This window comes from Salmo salar, chromosome 21 (genome assembly GCF_965601325.2).
Source record: "Salmo salar chromosome 21, fSalSal1, whole genome shotgun sequence".
NCBI lineage: Eukaryota > Metazoa > Chordata > Actinopteri > Salmoniformes > Salmonidae > Salmo > Salmo salar.
The window spans coordinates 44,306,520-44,330,192 of record NC_138311.1 but is presented as its reverse complement, the minus strand read 5'-3'; the positions used below and the strand labels follow the sequence as shown (position 1 = coordinate 44,330,192).

The following is a 23,673-nucleotide window of genomic DNA, read 5'->3' as shown; positions in this document are numbered from 1 at the left end:
CAAAAGTTTGGACACACCTACTCATTCCAGGGCTTTTCTTTATTTTGACTATTTTCTACATTGTAGAATAATAGTGAAGACATCAAACTATGAAATAACTCATATGGAATCATGTCGTAACCAAAGTAGCCACCGATTGTTTAACTCTTTTTGGTTACTACATGATTCCATATGAGTTATTTCATAGTTTTGATGTCTTCACTATTATTCTACAATGTAGAAAATAGTCAAAATAAAGAAAAACCCTGGAATGAGTAGGTGTGTCCAAACTTTTGACTGGTACTGTATACATTTCGGAGGTTTAAAAAGGAACTAAAGAACCATATAAACCAGTACTTTTTGGAACTTTATTTTGCAGATCAGAACAGCGGAATGGAACGAAAAAACGAGTGGTTCTGTTCAGAACGAAATGATTGAAAAATCATTTTGGTTCCAAGCCCTGCTTCCGGTCATAGCTGTTTAAAGTGGCGTGAAAAGAGTGTTTCTCATGCAGAAAGCAGAGAGGCTAAAAAGCAGAGTAGTTCCTCTCCAGTGGGTGTTGCGTTAGTGTCAATCTCTCCCAGGTGAGAGTGATGTCAGATCAAAAAGCAGGTGTGTCAGAGAGCATGATCCTCTCTTAGTCATCGACACTTCTGTTACTGTGTATCCTGGCCGACTCACTCTCTCTCACACACACACACACACACACACACACACACACACACACACACACACACACACACACACACACACACACACACACACACACACACACACACACACACACACACACACACACACACACACACACACACACACACACACACACAGACTTTGGTAAGAGCAGCTCTGTGGAGTGGGTCCGATGTTTCTCTCTGTGTGTGCGTGTATCTCCGGAAGTATATTGTGTGTGATCAGGTGTCCTGGTAGGGCATTGTGAAGCAGCCTGGTGTATCGTCGTTAGGGCTCCAGGAGGACGAGGGTCTCGTGTGGTGGAGCTCCCTGCGGACGCAGCGTGGACATGGCTGGGCCTTCTGACGACACTCTGTATGGAACACTGCTCCGCAGACATCACATCTGGATCACACACACCAAAATACAACAACAATCTGTGGTGATTGTAGGTTGGTCGATTTCACCAATGTCAGAAATGTATGGTAAATCAGAGGGAAAACATCACTATAGTAAAAATGTGGATAAAATGTAATGGCCCTGTTCAGTTCAGCCCTGTCTGTCTAAGATGTATCACCTGTTGCCATCCTGCCAGGTATCTATAGGACAGGACAGCATACTACACAGGTGGCTGTCTCTCCATCCATCATTCCATCCATCCATCCACCGTTCCATCCATCCATCCATCCATCCATCCATCCATCCATCCATCCATCCATCCATCCATCCATCCATCCACCGTTCCATCCATCCATCCATCATTCCATCCATCCATCATTCCATCCATCCATCCAACCACCAGTCCATCATCCATTCCATCCATCATTCCATCAGTCCATCAATCATCCATCAATCATTCCATCATTCCATCCATCAATCATTCCATCCATCCATCCATCCATCATTCCATCCATCCATCCATCCATCATTCCATCCATCCATCCATCCATCCGCTGAGCAATACATATGCATCTTTACTACATACAGTGCCTTCAGGAAGTATTCATACCCCTTGACTTATTCCACATTTTGTTGTGTTACAGCCTGAATTCAAAATGGATTAAATGGATTTCTTTCTCCCCCATCTAAACACAATACCCCATAATGGCAAAGTGCACATTTATTGAAAATGAAATACAGAAATATCTAATTTACATAAGTATTCACACCCCTGAGACATGTTTGAATCACTTTTCGCAGCAATTACAGCTGTGAGTCTTTCTGGGTAAGTCTCTAAGAGCTTTACACACCTGGATTGGAAAATATTTGCACATTATTATTTTTAAAACTCTTCAAACTCTGTCAAGTTGGTTGTAGATCATTGCTAGAAAGCCATTTTGAAGTCTTGCCATAGATTTTCCCGCTGATTTAAGACAACGCGGCCACTCAGGAACATTCAATGTCGTCTTGGTCTTGTGTTTTAGGTTATTGTCCTGCTGAAAGGTGAATTTGTCTCCCAGTGTCTGGTGGAAAACAGACTGAACCAGGTTTTCCTCTTGGATTCTGTCTGTGCTTAGCTCTATTCTTTCTTTTTATCCTAAAAAAACTCCCTAGTCCTTGCCAATGACAAGCATAACCATAACATGATGCAGTCACCACAAAGCTTGAAAATATGAAGGGTGGTACTGGTAGTAATGTGTTGGATTTGCCCCAAACATAACGCTTTGTATTCAAGACAAAGTTAATTTCTTTGCCACATTTTTTGCAGTTCCTTAAGTGCCTTGTTGCAAACAGAATGCATGTATTGGAATATTTGTATTCTGTACAGGCTTCCTTCTAGGTTAGTATGGGGAGTAACTACAATGTTGTTGATCCATCCTCAGTTTTCTCCTATCACAACCATTAATATCTCTGTAACTGGGTTAAAATCACCATTGGCCTCATGGTTGAAATCCCTGAGGGGTTTCCTTCGTCTCCGGCAACTGAGTTAGGAAGGACGCCTGAATATGTGTAGTGACTGGGTGTATTGATACACTATCCAAAGTGTAATTCATAACTTCACCATGCCCAAAGGGATATTCAATGTCAATTTTTTTTACCCATCTACCAATAGGTGCCCTTCTTCATGAGGCATTGGAAAACCTCCCTGGTCTTTGTGGCTGAATCTGTGTTTAAATTCACTGCAGGACTGAGGGACCTTACAGATAATTGTATGTGTGAGTTATAGAGATGAGGTAGTCATTCAGAAATCATGTTAACACTGTTATTGCACACAGTGAGTCCATGCTACTTATTATGCGTCTTGTTAATTAAGCACATTGTTACTCATGAACTTATTTAGGCTTGCCATAACTAACGTGTTGAATACTTATTGACATTTCATCTTTTAATGAACAAAAGTAATTCCACTTTGACATGGGGTATTGTGTGTAAGCCAGTGACACAAAATCTAAATGTAATCAATTTTAAATTCAGGCTGTAACACAACAAAATGTGGAAAAAGTCAAGAGCTGTGAAAACTTTCTGAAAGCACTGTAAGTATCTCAATGACTAGAAGAAAAGATGAGATTGCATCCTAAAACGTATGGAACATAGAATGGTGAAAGCATCTACTGTGTCTGAAAAGAACAACATTTAGAGTGACATTTTGAAAGGTCAAAAGAGACAAATTGGAATACACATTATTGTAGAGCATGATTATGGAATGCATCAGACTCAACATATGTCATCGACGGGGCTGTAGTTGAACAGGTTGAGAGCTTCAAGTTCCTTGGTGTCCACATCACCAACAAACTATCATGGTCCAAACACACCAAGACAGTCGTGAAGAGAGCCTATTCCCCCTCAGGAAACTAAAAAGATTTGGCATGGGTCCTCAGATCCTCAAAAGGTTCTACAGCTGCAATATTGAGAGCATCCTGACTGGTTGCATCACTGCCTGGTACGGCAATTGCTCGGCTTTCCGACCGCAAGGCACTACAGAGGGGAGTGCGTACGGCCCAGATCATAACTGGGGCTAAGCTGCCTGCCATCCAGGACCTCTACACCAGGCGGTGTCAGAGGAAGGCCCTAAAAATTGTCAAAGACCCCAGCCACCCCAGTCATAGATTGTTCTCTCTACTACCAAATGGCAAGCGGTACCGGAGTGCCAAATCTAGGACAAAAAGGCTTCTCAACAGTTTTTACCCCCAAGGCTTAAGACTCCTGAACAGGTAATCAAATGGCTTCCTGGGCAATTTGCATTGTGTGCCCCCTCAACCCCCCAACCCCTCTTCTACGCTGCTGCTACTCTCTGTTTATCATATATGCATAGTCACTTTAACTATACATTCATGTACATACTACCTCAATTGGGCCAACCAACCAGTGCTCCCGCACATTGGCTAACCAGGCTAACTGCATTGTGTCCCACCCACCACCCGCCAACCCCTCTTTTACGCTACTGCTACTCTCTGTTCATCATATATGCATAGTCACTTTAACCATATCTACATGTACATACTACCTCAATTGGGCCAACCAACCAGTGCTCCCGCACATTGGCTAACCAGGCTATCTGCATTGTGTCCCACCCACCACCCGCCAACCCCTCTTTTACGCTACTGCTACTCTCTGTTCATCATATATGCATAGTCACTTTAACCATATCTACATGTACATACTACCTCAATTGGGCCAACCAACCAGTGCTCCCGCACATTGGCTAACCAGGCTATCTGCATTGTGTGCCCCCCCCACCCCTCTTTTATGCTACTGCTACTCTCTGTTCATCATTTATGCATAGTCACTTTAACCATATCTACATGTACATACTACCTCAATCAGCCTGACTAACCGGTGTCTGTATGTAGCCTCGCTACTTTTATAGCCTCGCTACTGTATATAGCCTGTCTTTTTACTGTTGTTTTATTTCTTTACCTACCTATTGTTCACCTAATACCTTTTTTTGCACTATTGGTTAGAGCCTGTAAGTAAGCATTTCACTGTAAGGTCTACACCTGTTGTATTCGGCGCACGTGACAAATAAACTTTGATTTGATCTATAGCATTGGTTATGACATTTGCACCAAAACGGGGCACCAGTCCAATAGAATCCAATTCGGCACCTCTTGATGGTTAACAGCGTATACAGTGCCTTGCAAAAGTATTCATCCCCCTTGGTGTTTTTCCTATTTTGTTGCATTACAACCTGTAATTTAAATTGATTTTTATTTGGAATTCATGTAATGGACATACACAAAATAGTCCAAATTGGTGTAGTGAAATGAAAAAAATTACTTGTTTCAAAAAATTCGAAAAAATTAAAAACTGGAGCGTTCATATGTATTTGCCCCTTTTGCTATGAAGCCCCTAAGTAAGATCTGGAGCAACCAATTACCTTCAGATGTCACATAATTAGTTAAATAAAGTCCACCTGTGTGCAATCTAAGTGTCACATGATCTCAGTATATATACATATCTACAGTTGAAGTCGGAAGTTTACATACAGCCAAATACATTTAAACTCAGTGTTAAACAATTCCTGACATTTAATCAGAGTAAAAATTCCCTGTCTTAGGTCAGTTAGGATCACCACTTTATTTTAAGAATGTGAAATGTCAGAATAATAGTAGAGAGAATTATTTATTTCAGCTTTTATTTCTTTCATCACATTCCCAGTGGGTCAGAAGTTTACATACACTCAATTAGTATTTGGTAGCATTGCCTTTAAATTGTTTAACTTGGGTAAAACGTTTTGGGTAGCCTTCCACAAGCTTTCCACAATAAGTTGGGTGAATTTTGGCCCATTCTTCCTGACAGAGCTGGTGTAACGGAGTCAGGTTTGTAGGCCTCCTTGCTCGCACACACTTTTTCAGTTCTGCCCACAAATGTTCTAAAGGATTGAGGTCAGGGCTTTGTGATGGCCACTCTAATAACCTTAACTTTGTTGTCCTTAAGCCATTTTGCCACAACTTTGGAAGTATGCTTGGGGTCATTGTCCATTTGGAAGAACCATTTGCGACCAAGTTTTAACTTCCTGACTGATGTCTTGAGATGTTGCTTCAATATATCCACATAATTTTCCTTCCTCATGATGCCATCTATTTTGTGAGGTGCACCAGTCCCACCTGCAGCAAAGCACCCCCACAACATGATGCTGCCACCCCTGTGCTTCATGGTTGGGATGGTGTTCTTCGGCTTGCAAGCATCCCCCTTTTTCCTCCAAACATAACGATGGTCATTAAGGCCAAACAGTTCTATTTTTGTTTCATCAGACCAGAGGACATTTCTCCAAAAAGTACGATCTTTGTCCCCATGTGCAGTTGCAAACCGTAGTCTGGCTTTTTTTATGTCGGTTTTGGAGCAGTGGCTTCTTCCTTGCCAAACGGCCTTTCAGGTTATGTCGATATGGGACTCGTTTTACTATGGATATAGATACTTTTGTACCTGTTTCCTCCAGCATCTTCACAAGGTCCTTTGCTGTTGTTCTGGGATTGATTTGCACTTTTCGCACCAAAATACGTTCATCTCTAGGCGACAGAACGCGTCTCCTTCCTGAACGGTATGACGGCTGTGTGGTCCCATGGTGTTTATACTTGCATACTATTGTTTGTACAGATGAACGTGGTACTTCAGGCGTTTGGAAATTGCTCCCAAGGATGAACCAGACTCATTTGATTTTCCAATGAGGTCAAGCAAAGAGGCACTGAGTTTGAAGGTAGGCCTTGAAATACATCCACAGGTACACCTCCAATTGACTCAAATGATGTCAGAAGTATCTAAACATTTTCTGGAATTTTCCAAACTGTTTAAAGGCACAGTAAACTTAGTGTATGTAAACTTCTGACCCACTGGAATTGTGATACAGTGAATTATAAGTTAAATAATCTGTCTGTAAACAATTGTTGGAAAACTTACTTGTGTCATGCACAAAGTAGATGTCCTAATCGACTTGACAAAACTATAGTTAGTTAACAAGAAATGTGTGGAGTGGTTGAAAAACAAGTTTTAATGACTCCAACCAAAGTGTATGTAAACTTTCGACTTCAACTGTATATATACACATACATACACACACCTGTTCTGAAAGGCCCCAGAGTCTGCAAACCGTAGTTTGCACTAAGCAAGGAGCACCACCAAGCAAGGGGCACCATGAAGACCAAGGAGCTCTCCAAACAGGTCAGCGACAAAGTTTTGGAGAAGTACAGATCAGGGTTGGGTTATAAACAAATATCAGAAACTTTGAACATCCCACGGAGCACCATTAAATCCATTATTATTATTTTTTTAAGGATATGGCACCACAACAAACCTGCCAAGAGAGGGCCGCCCACCAAAACTCACAGACCAGGCAAGGAGGGCATTAAACAGAGAGGCAACAAAGAGACCAAAGATAACCCTGAAGGAGCTGCAAAGCTCCACAGCGGAGATTGGAGTATCTGTCCATAGGACCACTTTAAGCCGTACACTCCACAGAGATGGCCTTTATGGAAGAGTGGCCAGAAAAAAAAGCCATTGCTTAAAGAAAAAAATAAGCAAACATCTTTGGTGTTTGCCAAAAGGCATGTGGGAGACTCCCCAAACATATGGAAGAAGGTACTCTGGTCAGATGAGACAAAAATGTAGCTTTTTGGCCATCAAGGAAAACGCTATGTCTGGCGCAAACCCAACACCTCCCATCACCCCGAGAACAACATCCCCACAGTGAAGCATGGTGGTGGCAGCATCATGTTGTGTGGATGTTTTTCCATCGGCAGGGACTGGGAAACTGGTCAGAATTGAAGGAATGATGGATGGCGCTAAATACAGGGAAATTCTTGAGGGAAACCTGTTCACTTTCCAGCAGGACAATGACCCCATGCATACTGCTAAAGCAGCACTTGAGTGGTTTAAGGGGAAACATTTCAACGTCTTGGAATGGCCTAGTCAAAGCCCAGACCTCAATCCAATTGAGAATCTGTGGTATGACTTAAAGATTGTTGTACACCAGCGGAACCCATCCAACTTGAAGGAGCTGGAGCAGTTTTGCCTTGAAGAATAGGCAAAAATCCCAGTGGCTAGAAGTGCCAAGCTTATAGAGACATACCCCAAGACACTTGCAGCTGTAATTGCTGCAAAAGGTGGCTCTACAAAGTATTGACTTTTGGTGGGTGAATAGTTATGCACGCTGAAGTCTTCAGTTTCACAATAAAAAATATTTTGTATCTTCAGTGGTAGGCATGTTGTGTAAATCAAATGATACAAACCCCCTCAAAAATCTCATTTTAATTCCAGGTTGTAAGGCAACAAAATTGAAAAAACGCCAAGGGGGTGAACACTTTCGCAAGCCACTGTATATATAGCGGGCAAACTGACTGAGTGTCCAAGGTTATGTTATTAATGGGGTGGTAAAGCTGACACAACCAGACCAGGAGAGGAGCAGGTCTCTCTCTGGCCTAGAGCTCTCTCTCTCTCTCCCTCTCCCTCTCTGGCCTAGAGCCCTCTCTCCCCCTCCCTCTCCCTCTCTGGCCTAGAGCCCTCTCTCCCCCTCTCTCTCTGGCCTAGAGCTCCCTCTCCCTCTCTGGCCTAGAGCTCTCTCGCGCTCTCCCTCCCTGGCCTAGAGCCCTCTCTCCCCCTCTCTCTCTGGCCTAGAGCTCCCTCTCCCTCTCTGGCCTAGAGCTCTCTCGCACTCTCCCTCTCTGGCCTCGAGCTCGCGCTCTCCCTCGCTGGTCTAGAGCTCTCGCTCTCCCTCCCTCTCTGGCCGAGAGCTCTCACCCTCCCTCCCTCTCTGGCCTAGAGCGCTCTCTCTCTCTCCTTCCCTCTCTGGTCTAGAGCTCTCGCCCTCCCTCCCTCCCTCCCTCCCTCCCTCCCTCCCTCCCTGGCCTAGAGCGCTCTCTCTCTCCTTCCCTCTCTCTCTCTAGCCTAGAATGCTCGCTCTGTCTCTAGCCTAGAGCGCTCTCTCTCTCTCTCTCTCTCTCTCTAGCCTTCCTGACCTCCACTCTGTCCTCTCCCTTCCTGACCTCCACCCTGCCTTCTCGCATCCTGAACTCCACCCCGTCCTCTCTTCCTGACCTCCACCCTGTCCTCCCTTCCTGACCTCCACCCTGTCCTCTTCCTTCCTGACCTCTACTCTGTCCTCTCCCTTCCTGACCTCCACGCCGTCCTCCTCTTTTCCTTCCTGACCTCTGTCCTCTCTTCCTTCCTGACCTCTCTGTCCTCTCCTCTTCCTTCCTGAACTCCTCTCTGTCCTCTCCTCTTCCTGACCTCTGTCCTCTTCTCTCCCTTCCTGACCTCCTCTGTCCTCTCCTCTTCCTTCCTGACCTCCTCTGTCCTCTCCTCTTCCTTCCTGAACTCCTCTCTGTCCTCTCCTCTTCCTGACCTCTCTGTCCTCTTCTCTTCCTTCCTGACCTCCTCTCTCCTTTCCCTTCCTGACCTCCTCTCCGTCCTCTCCTCTTCCTTCCTGATCTCCTCTCTGTCCTCTCCTCTTCCTGACCTCTGTCCTCTTCTCTCCCTTCCTGACCTCCTCTGTCCTCTCCTCTCCCTGTCCTCTCCTCTTCCTTCCTGACCTCCTCTGTCCTCTCCTCTTCCTTCCTGACCTCCTCTGTCCTCTCCTCTTCCTTCCTGAACTCCTCTCTGTCCTCTCCTCTTCCTGACCTCTCGGTCCTCTTCTCTTCCTTCCTGACCTCCTCTCCTTTCCCTTCCTGACCTCCTCTCCTTTCCCTTCCTGACCTCCTCTCTGTCCTCTCCTCTTCCTGACCTCTGTCCTCTTCTCTCCCTTCCTGACCTCCTCTGTCCTCTCCTCTCCCTGTCCTCTCCTCTTCCTTCCTGACCTCCTCTGTACTCTCCTCTTCCTTCCTGACCTCCTCTCTGTCCTCTCCTCCTCCTTCCTGACCTCCTCTCTGTCCTCTCCTCCTCCTTCCTGACCTCTGTCCTCTCCTCCTCCTTCCTGACCTCCTCTGTGTCCTCTCCTCCTCCTTCCTGACCTCCTCTCTGTCCTCTCCTCCTCCTTCCTGACCTCTGTCCTCTCCTCCTCCTTCCTGACCTCCTCTGTGTCCTCTCCTCTTCCTTCCTTCCTGACCTCTCCTCTTCCTTCCTGACCTCCTCTCTGTCATCTCCTCTTCCTTCCTGACCTCATCTGTCCTCTCCTCTTCCTTCCTGATCTCTCCTCTTCCTTCCTGACCTCCTCTCTGTCATCTCCTCCTTCTTGACCTCCTCTCTGTCCTCTCCTCATCTCCATTCCTTATCAGTGAAACATCAAACCTCCCTGAGGTGAGAGGGCCATTCCTTCTCAGTAGCATGTCATAAGGCTCAGGCAGAAGGAGACGAGGACAGTGACAGGGACAGAGCAAGGTGCAAGGAGGATTAACTGCTCCTCTCCAGCACGGTGCCATGTCCCTGTCACCCGTGCTCCTTCCAGCTGGTGTGACTAACAAGAGATAGAGACACACTCCTCTTTACTCCATTCATTCTTCCAGGATGCCATCATGATCTAAGATCAGTTTTCTGCATTTCCCCGAATCGCTCCGCCATTTCCTGGTTGCGGGTTAGTGGGATATTGGGCTGATCCTAGATCTGTGCATACAGGGGACTCACCTCTTAGTAGCACTCTCCTGGAAGGGGTAGATGACCTGTCCATTCTGACACATCTCACAGATGAAACCCTTCTCTCGGCACTGGCTGCAGCTGTAGACGTGGGAACTGGCAAACTTAATTACCTTGGAGAGGAAGGGAGCAAGCTTCCCATCTATCACCTGTAGGGAGAGAGGGAGGGAAAAAAATATAGTACATTTTCCTAATTACATGTTATTGAATAAAAATGAAACATTTTCTAAATTCTCATTCTAAAGCAACCATTATATTTCCCATCTACAATAATTCCCTGCAGTCATATATTGTACTATAGAGAGAGAACAAGACAGGAGAATTTTCCCTGGGGAGGACAAACACTGTTGATACAGGTCCCAACGGGAGCCACTGCAAAGAGATGGACAAGAGTTCGTCAGGAATTCACAAAACTAATAAAGGCCCTGGGAGAAAGAACTGGAGGCTGGAGTGGCCTGGGAAGGAGGTGTTGGGGGGTAACCGAGGGGGAAGTCCTTTTTTTGAGGGGCCGTTTTAGCAAAAAAAATGATATGTGAACACCATTTACTGGACCGGGGGGTGCGTAGTTAAAAACCAGCAGGGCCTTTGAATCTTGGGGGCCTGGTAGAGAGAGCATTGTGGCCCCTTTGAATGGGTCTGGGGAAGGGAAGGGGCCCCGCCTGAGTGGACCTCCAGAGAACACTGAGGGAGGCTGAGACAAGTGGCTACACCTGGCAGCGCCCCGGCTGCACCAATTAAAGGGCCTGCCAGGCATTCTTCAGCCTGGGGGAGAGAAGAGAAGGAGAAATGAGGAGAAAGAGAGAGAGAGAGGGGCAGAGGGAAGGAGAGGGAGAAGGAGACCACCCCAACCCCCACTCCTACTGGAGATGGATGCTCTGCAGGGGAGGGGGAGGTTGTCTGTATGGTTTGGACAGAGAAAGACATTACATCATGTAAAATGTAATATACATAAAATATATTTTGATTTGTTTAACACTTTTTGGGTTACGACATGATTCCATATGTGTTATTTCATAGTTTTGATGTCTTCAATGTAGAAAATAGTAAAAATAAAGAAAAACCTTGGAATGAGTAGGTGTGTCCAAACTTTTGACTGGTACTGTATGTGATTGCATACAAATGTAAGCTAAGTTTGAAATGAGTACGTTTAAGTAAAATATTATATCTGTTTGTGCTTCTTGTGGTCAATTTGCAGTTTACAAATGATTTGTCATTATGTTCTAGCCCCCTGACCATCCACTCAACACAAAAATCATCCCGCGGCTGAATCTAGTTGATGATCCCTGACCTAAAGAATGGGCGACAACCAAGAACAGTCCTTATACAGTAACACCTGAAGCAGTGGCTGAAAACACAGCCCCCCATCCCTCGATCCCAGAGGCTGTGTTCCCTCCATTCTGGGAGAGATACAACACTGTGAATAAAGCTGTTTAGAATGGTGACATGAGTCAGCCTGCTGCCCACCAATCAAAGGCTGTGTGTAGTGTGGAGCAGGTAGGGAGTCAGCCAGCCAGCCAGGCCGAGCAGCCAGCCAGCCAGGCCGAGCAATAAACCAGCCAGCCAGGCCGAGCAGCCGGCCAGCCTCATCCCCTAGCCTAGTCCAGATGATATATGCTCCCCCTGATCAACTCTGACACTAGGGGTAATTTAGACAGTCCATCATTTAGCTAAGCTGAATGGAACGACTGGCACCACACCACTCTGGGTTCTGACTGTGACTGATGCTCAGTGGACAGGGAGAGAGGGAGATTAAGGGAAACTGAGGGAGGGAGAGAGGAGGGAGAGAGTGGAATTAAAGGAAGGAAAATAAATGGCGGGAGAGGTATGAATGCACAGGGGGATGCTTTGGATGGCAGTAGCACTAGGGCTCCCCATCTGCCAACCAGGTGGATACATTCTCCTCAGAGAAGTTACCCTCCACCCAGAGCTGGTCTGAAGAAGGGGTGGCAGAACAGAGTGGAGAGGGGCCACCGTTTGTTTGTCCTGCCTACAGCTGCAGTGTCATTGTGACTGTTCCTGGAACAAACCACCCCAAACTTCTTTCACCCTCCCCAAATCCTCCTCGTCCCTCACATCCCATAAAGTCACACCCCTCTGGCCCTGTCCCGTGCAGGGGGCTTTGTGGTCCAAAACACTTAATCCCCTAAAACCTCTATTTAACACCCGCTACGTTATCCCTCTCTAGTGTTCCCTGATGAAGGCCTGGAACCTCCATTAGTGATGCTAAGAAAGCCACCCGGATTACCCACATAAAGACATGGTGAGCTCTGTTTGGATGACACGCTCCCTGCCACCCCACTCACCAAACAGGATTACCACCAGCCCCCAGTGTGCAGAGAGGAGAGTCTGTCTACTAGTGAGTGACAGACTGATTACGGGAGACCTATAGACTGATTACGGGAGACGTATAGAGTGATTAAGGGAGACGTATAGAGTGATTACGGGAGACGTATAGAGTGATTACGGGGAGACCTATAGAGTGATTACGGGAGACGTATACAGTGATTACGGGAGACGTATACAGTGATTACGGGAGACGTATACAGTGATTACGGGAGACCTATACAGTGATTACGGGAGACCTATAGAGTGATTACGGGAGACGTATAGAGTGATTACGGGAGACGTATAGAGTGATTACGGGAGACGTATAGAGTGATTACGGGAGACGTATAGAGTGATTACGGGAGACGTATAGAGTGATTACGGGGAGACGTATAGAGTGATTACGGGAGACGTATAGAGTGATTACGGGAGACGTATAGAGTGATTAAGGGAGACGTATAGAGTGATTACGGGAGACGTATAGAGTGATTACGGGAGACGTATAGAGTGATTACGGGGAGACGTATAGAGTGATTACGGGAAACGTATAGAGTGATTACGGGAGACCTATAGAGTGATTACGGGAGACCTATAGAGTGATTACGGGAGACCTATAGAGTGATTACGGGGAGACGTATAGAGTGATTACGGGAAACGTATAGAGTGATTACGGGAGACGTATACAGTGATTACGGGAGACGTATACAGTGATTACGGGAGACGTATAGAGTGATTACGGGAGACGTATAGAGTGATTACGGGAGACGTATAGAGTGATTACGGGAGACGTATAGAGTGATTACGGGAGACGTATAGAGTGATTACGGGAGACGTATAGAGTGATTACGGGAGACGTATACAGTGATTACGGGAGACCTATACAGTGATTACGGGAGACGTATACAGTGATTACGGGAGACGTATACAGTGATTACGGGAGACGTATACAGTGATTACGGGAGACGTATAGAGTGATTACGGGAGACGTATAGAGTGATTACGGGAGACCTATACAGTGATTACGGGAGACCTATAGAGTGATTACGGGAGACGTATAGAGTGATTACGGGAGACGTATAGAGTGATTACGGGGAGACCTATAGAGTGATTACGGGAGACGTATACAGTGATTACGGGAGACGTATACAGTGATTACGGGAGACCTATACAGTGATTACGGGAGACCTATACAGTGATTACGGGAGACCTATAGAGTGATTACGGGAGACGTATAGAGTGATTACGGGAGACGTATAGAGTGATTACGGGAGACGTATAGAGTGATTACGGGAGACGTATAGAGTGATTACGGGAGACGTATAGAGTGATTACGGGAGACGTATAGAGTGATTACGGGAGACGTATAGAGTGATTACGGGAGACGTATAGAGTGATTACGGGGAGACGTATAGAGTGATTACGGGAAACGTATAGAGTGATTACGGGAGACCTATAGAGTGATTACGGGAGACCTATAGAGTGATTACGGGGAGACGTATAGAGTGATTACGGGAAACGTATAGAGTGATTACGGGAGACGTATACAGTGATTACGGGAGACGTATACAGTGATTACGGGAGACGTATAGAGTGATTACGGGAGACGTATAGAGTGATTACGGGAGACGTATAGAGTGATTACGGGAGACGTATAGAGTGATTACGGGAGACGTATACAGTGATTACGGGAGACCTATACAGTGATTACGGGAGACCTATAGAGTGATTACGGGAGACGTATAGAGTGATTACGGGAGACGTATAGAGTGATTACGGGAGACGTATAGAGTGATTACGGGAGACGTATAGAGTGATTACGGGAGACGTATAGAGTGATTACGGGAGACGTATAGAGTGATTACGGGAGACGTATAGAGTGATTACGGGGAGACGTATAGAGTGATTACGGGGAGACGTATAGAGTGATTACGGGGAGACGTATAGAGTGATTACGGGAGACCTATAGAGTGATTACGGGAGACGTATAGAGTGATTACGGGAGACGTATAGAGTGATTACGGGAGACGTATAGAGTGATTACGGGAGACGTATAGAGTGATTACGGGAGACGTATAGAGTGATTACGGGAGACGTATAGAGTGATTACGGGAGACGTATGGAGTGATTACGGGGAGACGTATAGAGTGATTACGGGGAGACGTATAGAGTGATTACGGGGAGATGTATAGAGTGATTACGGGAGACGTATAGAGTGATTACAGAAGACGTATAGAGTGATTACAGAAGACGTATAGAGTGATTATGGACTAACGTGTGAGAGAGAGAGAGTGAGAATGCCTGTGTGTGGTGTGGGAAAGAGAGGCAGTCGTGTTTGAGTTTTTTTCTTTAATGCAGAAATACGTGCAATATCTTCCACTTAGGAAAAAACAGCATAATTATAATTTACCAACAGTTCTCAAGATGACCAACATGCCCCTAACCCAGTGACAGTGTAAGGGCATACATGGGAATACTGCCTGTGTCTATGCCTGCATGATGTCTATGTGAAAGTGTTGGTGTCTATACTAGAGAGTCCTTGTGGCTACATCAGGGTGGCTACTACATAGTTTGTGTCCTGCATATGCTGCATGCCAGGGTGTCAGTGTGGGAATCTGCCTCCCTGCACGTAAGTGTGTGTCACCGTGGCCGCTGAGCCAGTCCGGGCCGGGTCCCTCAATGCCCTTTTGTCTCCTCCAGTTGTTTGTAGGTCGTTGGCAGGACCAGCGCTGCATGGCACACAATACAATTAGCATCTACATGGCAGTGCTCAGTCCTCCACAACAAGCCCACCTCTCCACTACCCCACTACTTTACAACAAGTCCACCTCCCCACTACTTTACAACAAGCCCACCTCCCCACTACTTTACAACAAGCCCACCTCCCCACTACTTTACAACAAGCCCACCTCCCCACTACTTTAAAACAAGCCCACCTCCCCACTACTTTAAAACAAGCCCACCTCCCCACTACTTTACAACAAGCCCACCTCCCCACTACTTTAAAACAAGTCCACCTCCCCACTACTTTAAAACAAGTCCACCTCCCCACTACTTTAAAACAAGTCCACCTCCCCACTACTTTAAAACAAGCCCACCTCCCCACTACTTTACAACAAGCCCACCTCCCCACTACTTTACAACAAGTCCACCTCCCCACTACTTTAAAACAAGCCCACCTCCCCACTACTTTAAAACAAGCCCACCTCCCCACTACTTTAAAACAAGTCCACCTCCCCACTACTTTACAACAAGCCCACCTCCCCACTACTTTAAAACAAGCCCACCTCCCCACTACTTTAAAACAAGCCCACCTCTCCACAACAAGTCCACCTCTCTAAAACCCCATCACTTTACAACAAGCCAACCTCCCCACAAATTTACAACAAGCCCACCTCCCCACTACTTTAAAACAAGCCCACCTCTCCACAACAAGTCCACCTCTCTAAAACCCCATCACTTTACAACAAGCCAACCTCCCCACAAATTTACAACAAGCCCACCTCTCCACTACTTCACACAACAAGCCCACCTCTCCACTACTTCACACAACAAGCCCACCTCTCCACTACTTCACACAACAAGCCCACCTCTCCACTACTTCACACAACAAGCCCACCTCTCCACTACTTTACAACAAGCCCACCTCTCCACTACTTTACAACAAGCCCACCTCTCCACTACTTTACAACAAGCCCACCTCTCCACTACTTTACAACAAGCCCACCTCTCCACTACTTTACAACAAGCCCACCACCCCAATACTTTACAACAAGCCCACCTCTCCACTACTTTACAACAAGCCCACCACTCCACTACTTTACAACAAGCCCACCCCTCCACTACTTAACAACAAGCCCACCACCCCACTACTTATTTACAATAAGCCCACCTCTCCATAACAAGCCCACCTCTCCACTACTTCACACAACAAGCCCACCTCTCCCCTACTTCACAAAACAAGCCCACCACCCCACTACTTTACAACAAGCCCACCTCTCCACTACTTTACAACAAGCCCACCTCTCCACTACTTTACAACAAGCCCACCACCCCACTACTTTACAACAAGCCCACCTCTCCACTACTTTACAACAAGCCCACCACTCCACTACTTTACAACAAGCCCACCCCTCCACTACTTAACAACAAGCCCACCACCCCACTACTTATTTACAATAAGCCCACCTCTCCATAACAAGCCCACCTCTCCACTACTTAACAACAAGCCCACCTCTCCACCACCCCACTACAAGCCCACCTCTCCACTACTTTACAATAAGCCCACCTCTCCACTACTTTACAACAAGCCCACCTCTCCACTACTTTACAACAAGCCCACCTCTCCACTACTTTACAACAAGCCCACATCTCCACTACCCCACAAGTCCACCTCTCCACCTCCCCACTTCTTTACACAACAAGCCCACCTCCCCACTTCTTTACACAACAAGCCCACCTCCCCACTTCTTTACACAACAAGCCCACCTCTCCACTACTTTACACAGCAAGCCCACCTCTCCACTACTTTACACAGCAAGCCCACCTCTCCACTACTTTACACAACAAGCCCACCTCTCCACCACTTTACACAACAAGCCCGCCTCTCCACTATTTTACACAAGCCCACCTCTCCACCACCCCACTACTTTACAACAAGCCCACCTCTCCACCACCCCACTACTTTACACAACAAGCCCACCTCTCCACTACTTTACACAACAAGCCCACCTCTCCACTACTTTACACAACAAGCCCGCCTCTCCACTACTTTACACAACAAGCCCGCCTCTCCACTACTTTACACAACAAGCCCGCCTCTCCACTATTTTACACAACAAGCCCGCCTCTCCACTATTTTACACAACAAGCCCACCTCTCCACTATTTTACACAACAAGCCCACCTCTCCACTACTTTACACAACAAGCCCACCTCTCCACTACTTTACACAACAAGCCCACCTCTCCACTACTTTACACAACAAGCCCACCTCTCCACCACTTTACAACAAGCCCATCTCTCCACTACTTTACACAAGTCCACCTCTCCACCATCCCACTACTTTACAACAAGCCCATCTCTCCACTACCCCACAACTGGAAAAACATAAAATGTTTTTATGCAGCAACAAAAGGGCCAGTAGCCAAACTAGTCCAGCCTCTGGGCAGGCCCTGGGCAAACGGTACACTGCTTTAAAGAGAGAAAAGCTGCTCCGAATAGGAGGTGTTTGTTGGGATTTCAATAGCAAATAGAGCCAAGTGCACTACTGCTTTCCATGAAGGACTGGGTCTACTCTATAACTAGCCAGGGAGACGGTCTTTATTGAATCTCACTGTGAAACAATAAAAGCCAGGCTTGATGAACGAGCTTTGATTATTCAGGAGAAATAAAAGAAACAGCTTGTTAATATGGAAAGCCAATTAGCTGTAAAGAGAGAGAGGGGAGAGAGAGAGAAAGACACACAGAGAGAGGGGAGAGAGAGAGAAAGACACACAGAGAGAAAGGAGAGGGGGAGAGAAAGACACACAGAGAGAGGGGAGAGAGAGAGAAAGACACACAGAGAGAAAGGGGAGAGAGAGAGAAAGACACACAGAGAGAAAGGGGAGGGGGAGAGAAAGACACACAGAGAGAGGGGAGAGAGCGAGAAAGACACACAGAGAGAGGGGAGAGAGAGAAAGACACACAGAGAGAAAGGGGAGGGGGAGAGAAAGACACAGAGAGAGAGGGGAGAGAGCGAGAAAGACACACAGAGAGAGGGGAGAGAGAGAAAGACACACAGAGAGAGGGGAGAGAGAGAAAGACACACAGAGAGAAAGGGGAGGGGGAGAGAAAGACACACAGAGAAAGGGGAGAGAGAGAGAAAGACACAGAGAGAGAGGGGAGAGGGAGAGAAAGACACACAGAGAGAGGGGAGGGGGAGAGAAAGACACACAGAGAGAGGGGAGAGGGAGAGAAAGACACAGAGAGAGAGGGGAGAGAGAGAGAAAGACACACAGAAAGGGGAGGGGGAGAGAAAGACACACAGAGAGAGGGGAGAGGGAGAGAAAGACACAGAGAGAGGGGAGAGAGAGAGAAAGACACACAGAGAGAGGGGAGAGAGAGAAAGACACACAGAGAGAGGGGAGAACGAGAGAAAGACACAGAGAGAGGGGAGAGAGAGAAAGACACACAGAGAGGGGAGGGGGAGACAAAGACACACAGAGAGAGGGAGAGGGAGAGAAAGACACACAGAGAGAGGGGAGAGGGAGAGAAAGACACACAGAGAGAGGGGAGAGGGAGAGAAAGACACACAGAGAGAGGGAGAGGGAGAGAAAGACACACAGAGAGAGGGGAGAGGGAGAGAAAGACACACAGAGAGGGGAGGGGGAGACAAAGACACACAGAGAGAGGGAGAGGGAGAGAAAGACACACAGAGAGAGGGGAGGGGGAGAGAAAGACACACAGAGAGAGGGGAGAGAGAGAGAAAGACACACAGAGAGGGGAGGGGGAGACAAAGACACACAGAGAGAGGGAGAGGGAGAGAAAGACACACAGAGAGAGGGGAGAGGGAGAGAAAGACACACAGAGAGAGGGGAGAGAGAGAGAAAGACACAGAGAGAGGGGAGAGGGAGAGAAAGACACAGAGAGAGGGGAGAGGGAGAGAAAGACACACAGAGAGAGGGGAGAGAGAGAAAGACACACAGAGAGAGAAAGGGGAGGGGGAGAGAAAGACACACAGAGAGAGGGGGGAGAGAGAAAGACACACAGAGAGAGGGGGAGAGAGAGACACACGAGGGGGGGGGGCACACAGAGAGAGGGGAGAGAGAGAGAAAGACACACAGAGAGGGGAGAGGGAGAGAAAGACACACAGAGAGAAAGGGGAGGGGGAGAGAAAGACACACAGAGAGAAAGGGGAGGGGGAGAGAAATACACATAGAGAGAAAGGGGAGAGAGAGAGAAAGACACACAGAGAGAGGGGAGAGAGAGAGAAAGACACAGAGAGAGAAAGGGGAGGGGGAGAGAAAGACACACAGAGAGAGGGGGGAGAGAGAAAGACACACAGAGAGAGGGGAGAGGGAGAGAAAGACACAGAGAGAGGGGAGAGAGAGAGAAAGACACAGAGAGAGAAAGGGGAGGGGGAGAGAAAGACACACAGAGAGAGGGAGAGAAAGACACACAGAGAGAGGGGAGAGGGAGAGAAAGACACACATAGAGAGGGGAGAGGGAGAGAAAGACACACAGAGAGAGAGTAAGCGATGATAGAGATCAATAGAGAGAGAGAAAGATAAAGAGCGCGAGGGAAAGAGAGAAAGAGAGTGAGCGCGAGAGAAGAGTGTCAGGCCAGGGGATGTAGGGAAGAATGGTGGACTTCAACACACTAGTTTTTCTGCTTGTTGATTCTGAATGTCTGTAATTAGTGAGCGGGCCAGGGTGAGAGGAACATGAAGGGGAGAGGGAGAGCGGTTGGGTGGTGTAGAGGGGGCTGGGTGGGGAAGGTGGGAGATATGGGAGAGTAGTAGTGTGGAAGAACTCCAGGCTGGGGGAGGGGGATCAGAGAGAGGGGGTGAGAGAGAGAGGCAAGAGATTACGCCAAACCAAAGTAACCCTCATCCCAATAACAGTTATTCATGCCTCCATAACAGCCTAGAAACTGCTAGTGAGAGGGCTGAGGGAAACGCTCCCCACTGTAACTGGCAAAGGACAATTTGTCCTCTGACTGTGAGCTCTTCTCCCAGCGCCTGGTGCTGATAGCAGGTTGAGGTGTCAGAGACAGAGCACCTCTTCACTGGGAGGGACTGCTTTAGCTCCACATGCCTGTCTGAGTCCGAGCAGAGACAGAGCACCTCTTCACTGGGAGGGACTGCTTTAGCTCCACATGCCTGTCTGAGTCCAAGCAGAGACAGACGCTGGTCCTAGCAGCAATGCATTGTCCTGACACGTGTAAACTGAATGTTCAAACCCTGAATGCTGATTGGCTAACAGCCGTGGTATATCAGACTGTATACCACGAGTACGACAAAACATTTCTTGTTCCTGCTCTAATTATGTTGGTAAACAGTTTATAATTGCAATAAGGCACCTCAGGGTTTGTTGTATATGGCCTGTATACCACGGCTAAGGGCTGTATCCAGGCAGTCTGCATTGCGTCGTGCACAAGAACAGCCCTTAGCCGTGGTATATTGATTGCAATGAGTGTGTAGACTATACAGTATGTGTGTAGTGTGTGTATTACCTGTTGCAGGTCAGCCAGAGAGTACAGGTGGATATGTTGCAGTAGGTTTTCTCTGGGGAAGATTCTTTGGGGAGAGAGAAAGACCAACATTTTGTCAATTTTAGTTATGCAATTTTCTTGGAACCATAAGTCAGATCCTTTCAGAAAATGTAATAATATATGCCATTTAGCAGATTTACAGCACTGTGTATGGGTGGCCCCACCAATAAAAAGTAGAATTCAATGCTGTGTGTCATTGTCTCTCACTGTACTGACCTGTAACAGCAAAGCTGTTGAAATGGTTTATTGTATATTAAAACATGACAGGAAGGAGATTTGAGGTTCATGTTGAGATTCATAGAGAACGATAACAGAATGTACACGATGAGTCATGTCACACATACACACAAGGACCATGATAGTGCCTGTGTAACCATGGTAACGGCGGGGCCAAATTGCAGAGAAAATGGGGGTTAATTCAATAGAATGAGAGTCAGGCTGGGGCAGAAGGGGAATGGGTGTTTAAAAGCTCTCTGCCTTATAATGGAGCGAAGTGGAGGTCTCTCTCTGCTCTCTCCGTCTCATCAGGCTCGCTATTATAGCCCTCTGCACAACACTCTCTACCAAACCTACACACACACACAGTAATTCACACACTCATCCACACCAGCTCACATTACAGCTCAAGGATCCACAAAGTGACATAGCAAGAGACAGAGAGGTGGGAGTTGGAGAGGGCGAGAGATGGGATCATATAGACTCTATGCACTAATAACGGCGCGCTGTCTCTCTCTCTCTCTGCACTAATAACGCCGCGCTGTCTCGCTCTCTGCACTATTACCGCCGCGCTGTCTCTCTCTCTGCACTAATAACGCCGTGCTGTCTCTCTCTCTGCACTAATAACGCCGCGCTGTGTCTCTCTCTGCACTAATACCGCCGCGTGTCTCTCTCTGCACTAATAACGCAGCGCTGTCTCTCTCTGCACTAACACTGAAGGGACACACAGCTCCAATGCCTCTCCTGGGAGTGGAGAGGGACGGACGGACGGACGGACGGACGGACGGACGGACGGACACACACACACACACACACACACACACACACACACACACACACACACACACACACACACACACACACACACACACACACACACACACACACACCCCCCCCCCCCCCCCCCCCCCCTCCAATGCCTCTCCTGGGAGTGGAGAGAAACACACACACAGCTCTATGCAGGTACCATGGAAACCTTTGTGGAAAGAGGCAGTAGTATCTATATGAATTATGTGAATTTGAGTGCATATACTGTATACGTGAGTTACATCTGTCTCTTCCACGCCCTCTACTTCTCATCCTGTGTCTCCCTAACCTGCTGCCACTCCCCCAGTGCTCTCTCCCTCTCTCTCTCTCTGTGTGGGTGTTTCTGATTGTGTGTGTGGAGACAGGTGTGCTGGAGGCAGAGCAGATCCCCACCAGCTGCAACCTGTTCCTTAATCAAGACCTCTACAAATACTCAGTCTTGCCACTTCCACGCTGCCAGATCGTAACCTCTGCTCCGTCAGTCTGCATTTCAAGCTGTTTGTTCCTGCACAGACCTTATTATCCTGTGGTGCCTGTTTTCCCTAGCCTGACGCTGCTTTTCTCTCCGCTACAGTTCCATTCGCTCTGACTCTGGTCCTTCTCGCCAGTCCAGCTTCCCTGCCCTGGACCCCCGCTCTACTGCTTCCTTGAATTCCGCTCCGGACCCGCTTACCCTTGCCCCAGCCTCAGTTCCTGGTTCCCTGCTACCCGCCAGAGCTCCCCTGGCCTGCACCCCCCTCCACTTTTCAATAAATACCTTGGTTACCTTATCCCTGTCTCCTCGTCTGAGTCTGCACCTGAGTTCACCTGCTCCACCCCGCGTAACAACATGAGTGTGTTTGTGCAGGAGTGTGTTCTGCAGATAGGGAAACACACACTCTCTCTGCCTCTCTACAGACAGATAGTGTTTATGTAGCCATTGTGAGAGGAGGAGGGATGGCAGAGGTCCAGTCAGAGCAGAGCCTCATTCACACATTAGCCCCAGGCCTCATTAGACTGGCTTCATTACAGCTCTAATCTGACAAGCACGCGCAGGCATGCACGCACGCACACACATGCAAACACACACACGCAAACACACAGGCTCAAACTCAGAGGGCGGGCAATTTGTTCAGCTGAGGATAAATTCCCTTTTCATGTGTTTATGGGAAGCTTTAAAGCCATTGAGAGATAGACAGGGAGGTGTGTGTGTGTGTATGTAAGTGTGGCTTTACAGCCATTGAGCGATAGACAAAGAGGTTGGTGGACTTTCATTAGTGCTAAACTGTCAGAGAGAAAAGCTCCTACTGAGAGAATGAAGCCGGCAGTCAGAGAGAGAAGCTCCTACTGAGAGAGAAGCCGGCAGTCAGAGAGACAAGCTCCTACTGAGAGAGAAGCCGGCAGTCAGAGAGAGAAGCTCCTACTGAGAGAGTGAATCCGGCAGTCAGAGAGAGAAGCTCCTACTAAGAGAGTGAATCCGGCAGTCAGAGAGAGAAGCTCCTACTAAGAGAGTGAAGCCGGCAGTCAGAGAGAGAAGCCGGCAGTCAGAGAGAGAAGCTCCCACTGAGAGAGTGAATCCGGCAGTCAGAGAGAGAAGCTCCTACTGAGAGAGTGAATCCGGCAGTCAGAGAGAGAAGCTCCTACTGAGAGAGTGAATCCGGCAGTCAGAGAGAGAAGCTCCTACTAAGAGAGTGAAGCCGGCAGTCAGAGAGAGAAGCTCCTACTGAGAGAGTGAATCCGGCAGTCAGAGAGAGAAGCTCCTACTAAGAGAGTGAAGCCGGCAGTCAGAGAGAGAAAGAAGCCGGCAGTCAGAGAGAGAAGCTCCTACTAAGAGAGTGAAGCCGGCAGTCAGAGAGAGAAGCTCCTACTGAGAGAGAAGCCGGCAGTCAGAGAGAGAAGCTCCTACTGAGAGAAAGAAGCCGGCAGTGAGAGAGAGAAGCTCCT

At 47.5% G+C, this 23,673-nt stretch overlaps 1 pseudogene across 1 annotated transcript in view; it reads right to left on the bottom strand.

The window, feature by feature from the left end:
* Positions 1-328: 328 nt before the first annotated feature.
* LOC106582373 (uncharacterized) overlaps positions 329-23,673 on the bottom strand; it is a 78,898-nt pseudogene continuing 55,553 nt past the window's right edge. The window contains exons 12-14 of the transcript XR_014381984.1: positions 20,689-20,904; positions 10,144-10,301; positions 329-1,056 (exon numbers count right to left, since the gene is read on the bottom strand). The product of XR_014381984.1 is annotated as an uncharacterized LOC106582373 (transcript). The remainder of the gene's footprint in view (positions 1,057-10,143; positions 10,302-20,688; positions 20,905-23,673) is intronic.